Source organism: Lissotriton helveticus, chromosome 1_2 (assembly GCF_964261635.1).
Source record: "Lissotriton helveticus chromosome 1_2, aLisHel1.1, whole genome shotgun sequence".
Taxonomy (NCBI): domain Eukaryota; kingdom Metazoa; phylum Chordata; class Amphibia; order Caudata; family Salamandridae; genus Lissotriton; species Lissotriton helveticus.
The window spans coordinates 350,945,865-350,951,864 of record NC_136058.1 but is presented as its reverse complement, the minus strand read 5'-3'; the positions used below and the strand labels follow the sequence as shown (position 1 = coordinate 350,951,864).

Here is a 6,000-nt window from a genome sequence, read left to right as displayed (position 1 = left end):
CAGAAGTATTTTTCAGCCTGAATCTGGTATTTTCGCATGTATGATTTACCCATCAGTCATGAATCACTAACACTTTTTAAACATACCTCATTTTGGTAAGCTAAACATACTGGTCACACTAGTCAGGTGGTATCCCTGCCAAGAGGAGAAAGGTGTGACATAAGGGTCAGAGCTACAGACTTTGGAACTGTGGACTCTGGGCAAATCTCTTAATCTCCCCGTGTTTACCAAAAAATGAATGTGTACTTGTGTAATGTAACTGATGCTCAAGTAAAGCGCTCCAATATCCTCTCGCTATATAAACTCCACAAAAAAAAGTATCCATTCGGCGGGACAGATTCCCGCTCCGGGCTTGCGTTGTGTCCTGCTGGCCGGGGCTGCTGGCCGGCCAATGATTGACAGAGGGACCGCCCCATCCCCTCGCGCGAGCTCGCAGAGCGGTGTGGAGCAGAAGGGACCCTCTGTGCAGCTGCTTCTACGACAGGGATCTCGGGAGAGTGCGGGCTCCGGGACCGGTGAGCACTGCGCGTGCACTCTGCGGCAGGTAAGGAAGGGGGCAGTGTCGGGAAATAATGCACTTTTCACATTGAAGAAGAATACATCTCTTGTTCCTTATATCTTGAGGAAGGTGCACACCTTTATACTTTGACATCTTGTAGTAAAATAGAACAACCTCTTAACTATGTGAAGGATATTTCCGTGGCGCAGAGTAACTAACTGTTCGCATGGCCTCGAAGCGCGAGCAGAATCTGGGCTCCGTTCTGAAGCCATTGCATTTGTGGTTCAAACGTTAATTTATTCGTATGGTCCGATTATATATAAAACACCGTAACTCGTGGTTTAAAGTGCCATGGCTACAATCTCCATGTTCATCCAATCAGCGCAGGGCGCCTCTCCCTCTCTGAAGGTGAAAGGGAACCACCCAATGGCTGTGGCCTGAAGGGAGGCACAGTGCAGGCATGATTCCAGACTACCCCAGTCCAGACTAATCCAACACCAGCAGGAGGGAGGAGGCCTCACACGGCCTGGGGAGGCCACCGAGGGAGGACACACACGGCCTGGGGAGGCCACCGAGGGAGGAGGCCACACATGGCTTGGGGAGGCCACCAAGGGAGGAGGCCACCCACGGCCTGGGGAGGCCACGAGGAAGGAGGCCACCCACGCCCTGGGGAGGCCACGAGGAAGGAGGCCACACACGACCTGGGAAGGCCACCGAGGGAGGAGGCCACACACGGTCTGGGGAGGCCACCGAGGGAGGAGGCCACACACGGCCTGGGGAGGGACCCGAGGAAGGAGGCCACACACGGTCTGGGGAGGCCACCAAGAGAGGAGGAGGCCACACACGGTCTGGGGAGGCCACCAAGAGAGGAGGAGGCCACTCATAGCCTGTGGAGGCCACCGAGGGTGGAGGCCACACGTGGTCTGGGGAGGCCACCGAGGGAGGAGGCCACACATGGCTTGGGGAGGCCACCAAGGGAGGAGGCCACCCACGGCCTGGGGAGGCCACGAGGAAGGAGGCCACACACGGCATGGGGAGGCCACCGAGGGAGGAGGCCACACACGGTCTGGGGAGGCCACCGAGGGAGGAGGCCACACACGGCCTGGGGAGGCACCGAGGGAGGAGGCCACACACGGCCTGGGGAGGCCACAGAGGGAGGAGGCTACACACGTTCTGGGGAGGCCACCGAGGGAGGAGGCCACACACGGTCTGGGGAGGCCACCGAGGGAGGAGGCCACACATGGCCTGGGGAGGCCACCGAGGGAGGAGGCCACACACTGCCTGGGGAGGCCACCGAGGGAGGAGGCCATACATTTCCACACATGGTCTGAGGAGGCCACTGAGGGAGGAAGCCACACACGGTCTGGGGAGGCCACCGAGGGAGGAGGCCACACACGATCTGGGGAGGCCACCGAGGGAGGAAGCAACACACGGTCTTAGGAGGCCACCGAGAGAGGAGGCCACACATGGTCTGGGGAGGCCACCAAATGAGGAGGCCACACATGGTCTGGGGAGGCCACCGAGGGAGGAGGCCACACACGGTCTGGGGAGGCCACCGAGGGAGGAGGCCACCCATGGCCTGAGGAGGCCACCGAGGGAGGAGGCCACACATGGCCTGGGGAGGCCACCGAGGGAGGAGGCCACACACGGCCTGGGGAGGCCACAGAGGGAGGAGGCCACACATTTCCACACATGGTCTGGGGAGGCCACCGAGGGAGGAGGCCACACATGGTCTGGGGAGGCCACTTAGGGAGGAGGAGATACATGGTCTGGGGAGACGACTCAGGGAGGAGGCCCCAATGGTATCGGGAGGCCACCGAAGGAGGAGGCCACACATGGGGGCTCATTAGGATGGCGGACGGAAGGGCGACCGCCGGCCTGGAGTAGGGGGAAAATGCCTTTTCCGTGTCCGCCAGCCGTGGTCACTCCGTCCGCCATATTAGGAATGTAAACACTGTCAAAAGTCCGTGCGCGACGGAAGAGCACGCACCGCCGCGGAACTACACCCGACCCCGCAGCGGACGTAACCAATCCAGAGACACCGCCGTACGGAATGAAGTCTCCGACTGTCCCACAAATCACGATGGCGGAAAACACACATAAAATCGCTGCGGAAAAACAACCTGCCTGAACACGGCGGATACCCCACAGCGAAGATACTACACATTGCAGAGATACCCACCACAAGCAGCTCGCCCTCATGGACCCAGCGCTACACGCATTCCCGATACTCTTCGTGCTCCTCCACCAGCAAGTCATGGACCATCATCGACGACGACGCAGATACGCAACACACCATTTGCTGTCGGAAGGGGAGTACCTGCCAGGGCTGTGACGTTGGAAGGGGGAGTGTCATGTTTGAGAAACTACATAAGATTGCACATAAATATCCACAATTGAAGTACACAACCAGGAATGACAACGACAAACCACCACACATGATTGACCTGCTTTATTAAACATAATAGGGGTATAATCTCTGATTATGCAAGAGCATGGGCACTGGGTTTCCACAGAGCAGGCACATCATTGGCAGCACATGAGAGGGCAGACTGCATCATCAGAACAGCAACAGGGAATTGTGGCCAACAGAGCAGGAACATCAGAGGCAGCACATGAGAGGGGCTAAGTGCAACAACAGTCCATGGCATCGAACAGGTACATCTGAGGCATTACATGAGAGGGGCACAGAGCATCAACAGTCCATGGCAGAGAGCAGGTACATCTGAGGCAGTACATGAGAGGGGCTAAGTGCAACAACAGTCCACGGCATCGAACAGGTACATCAGAGGCAGCACATGAGAGGGGCACAGAGCATCAACAGTCCATGGCATCGAACAGGTACATCAGAGGCAGCACATGAGAGGGGCTAAGTGCAACAACAGTCCATGGCAGAGAGCAGGTACATCTGAGGCAGTACATGAGAGGGGCACAGAGCATCAACAGTCCATGGCATCGAACAGGTACATCAGAGGCAGCACATGAGAGGGGCTAAGTGCAACAACAGTCCATGGCAGAGAGCAGGTACATCTGAGGCAGTACATGAGAGGGGCACAGAGCATCAACAGTCCATGGCATCGAACAGGTACATCTGAGGCATTACATGAGAGGGGCACAGAGCATCAACAGTCCATGGCACAGAGCAGGTACATCTGAGGCAGCACATGAGAGGGGCACAGAGCATCAACAGTCCATGGCAGAGAGCAGGTACATCTGAGGCAGTACATGATAGGGGCTAAATGCAACAACAGTCCATGGCATCGAACAGGCACATCTGAGGCATTACATGAGAGGGGCACAGAGCATCAACAGTCCATGGCACAGAGCAGGTACATCTGAGGCAGCACATGAGAGGGGCACAGAGCATCAACAGTCCATGGCAGAGAGCAGGTACATCTGAGGCAGTACATGATAGGGGCTAAGTGCAACAACAGTCCATGGCATCGAACAGGTACATCTGAGGCAGCACATGAGAGGGGCACAGAGCATCAACAGTCCATGGCATTGAACAGGTACATCTGAGGCAGCCCATGAGAGGGCCTAGGTGCATCAACAGTCCATGGTACAGAGCAGGTACATCTGAGGCAGCACATGAGAGGGAAGACTGCAGTATCAGAACAGCAACAGGGCATTGTGGCCAACAGAGCAGGCACATCACTAGCAACACATGTACGTGATTCAAGCTACCCGTCCCAACGACAACAACAGTGCAAGGCTGGTTACAATGGACAATGTACACACCAAGTCAAATGACATGGGAGTGAAGTGAACAGCACCTCACATCACAGAATCAGGTGGACTGCTTGAACTACCTGCCTCGGACACACTGCCAGCACCATAAACAGGAGTGTGAGACACAGCCACAGCTCGAGTGACTGACAAGTGAGCCACAGACCCAGACACACTGCCAGCACCAGAAACAGGAGTGTGAGACACAGCCACAGCTCGAGTGACTGACACGTAAGCCACAGACCCAGTCACACTCCCAGCACCAGAAACAGGAGTGTGAGACACAGCCACAGATGTAGTGACTGACACGTGAGCCACAGACCCAGACACACTGCCAGCACCAGAAACAGGAATGTGAGACACAGCCACAGATCTACTGACTGACACATGAGCCATAGACCCAGAAACACTGCCAGGCCAGCACCAGAAATAGGAGAGGGCACAACTGAGACAGTGCTACTACATGATGCATGACAGCAAACAACAGACACAGTGCCACTATCTGACACATGAGAGTCAACTGCAGCTGCGCCACTGGGGCCAGTGAAATGATGAGCCACAGGGCTGTATGGGCCAGGAGGCAGGGTGGCCCTGGGAGCTGGGGATAGCTGTACTGGAGCGACATCGGGGTGGTCAGGTGTCAATGGTGTGTGTCTACGTTTCTTAGGGATATGTAAGGGCACCCTGGACATGACTGGACTGGTAAGTGGTGTGGCCACATCAGAAACATCACCCATCGAAGGTGGATCATCTGCTGGTGGGGGTCTGCTCTCTGGGGACGTGCCGGACCCTGCTTGTCGTTTGCTGTGGGCCTGCCCTCTAAATCATGTGTAATGGGGGATGCAACAACAGGGTACTCCTTCCTCTGCTTCTGACGGGCGTGGATGGGAGTAGAGGTATGGGGGGACTCCACCGCGGAGACATCTTTACTACGTTCCTTCAACAACATCAGCCTCAGTGCAGCCAGGGGTGATGTATGCCTGTCCTTGATGAAGCTAGTGTCTATGGGAGAAGCCTTGTCCCTTGGATGTGCCTTGGCCGTAGGAGGTGTCCTGTCTCTGGAAGTTCCCTGATCCCTGGGCGGTGCCCTGTCCCTTGTAGTGTACCTCTCTCTAGAAGCAACCTTGTCCATGGGAGTGTCACTGCTCTTGGGAGTAGCCCCTTCCTTTGTAGTGTCCCTGCCCATGGGAGTGTCCCTGCTCATGAGTAGCCCTTGCCCTTGTACTGTCCTTGTCCCTGCTCTTGGGAGTTGCCCCTTCCTTTGTAGTGTTCTTGTCCCTGGGAGTGTCCCTGCTCTTGGGAGTTGCCCCTTCCTTTGTAGTGTCCTTGTCCCTGGGAGTGTCCCTGCTCTTGGGATGTGCCCCTTCCTTTGTAGTGTCCTTGTCCTTGGGAGTGTCCCTGCTCTTAGGAGTTGAACCTTCCTTCGTGGTGTCCTTGGTAGTGTCCCTGGACTTGGGAGGTGGCCTTGCCTTGGGAGTACCTTTTGTGTGGGATGCCTGTGTAGCATGTGAAGCCATTTTCCCCCACACCCCTTGAGATCCTGTGTGTCAACTCCAGTGTAGCTCACGTTGTCTTTGGTGCCAGATTTACCAGTCCTAGGGGATGGGGTCTGTGCCCTCCGAGCCCTGCCCTGCTGCCTGTGGCTGCTTCTAGTGCAATAACATGTAAAAGAGTCCTGCTCTGAGAAGTCACTCCCCCCTGAGACATCAAGTGGTGTGGATGGGGAACAGAAGTAGCACCCTGTCTATGCGACTGTACAATGGCAGAAGACA

General features: G+C 56.3%; 2 protein-coding genes across 3 annotated transcripts in view; both read left to right on the top strand.

Moving 5' to 3' along the window:
* Positions 1-442: 442 nt before the first annotated feature.
* Positions 443-6,000, top strand: part of LOC144804293 (bile acid-CoA:amino acid N-acyltransferase-like) — a 308,023-nt gene continuing 302,465 nt past the window's right edge. The window contains exon 1 of one of the 2 annotated variants that reach the window (XM_078671907.1): positions 443-544. The gene's annotated coding sequence lies outside the window, so the exon portion shown is untranslated. The remainder of the gene's footprint in view (positions 545-6,000) is intronic. The other variant, XM_078671908.1, reaches the window with a different exon arrangement.
* The window catches only part of LOC144804257 (acyl-coenzyme A amino acid N-acyltransferase 1-like), a 798,906-nt gene continuing 793,393 nt past the window's right edge, over positions 488-6,000 (top strand). The window contains exon 1 of the mRNA XM_078671906.1: positions 488-544. The gene's annotated coding sequence lies outside the window, so the exon portion shown is untranslated. The remainder of the gene's footprint in view (positions 545-6,000) is intronic.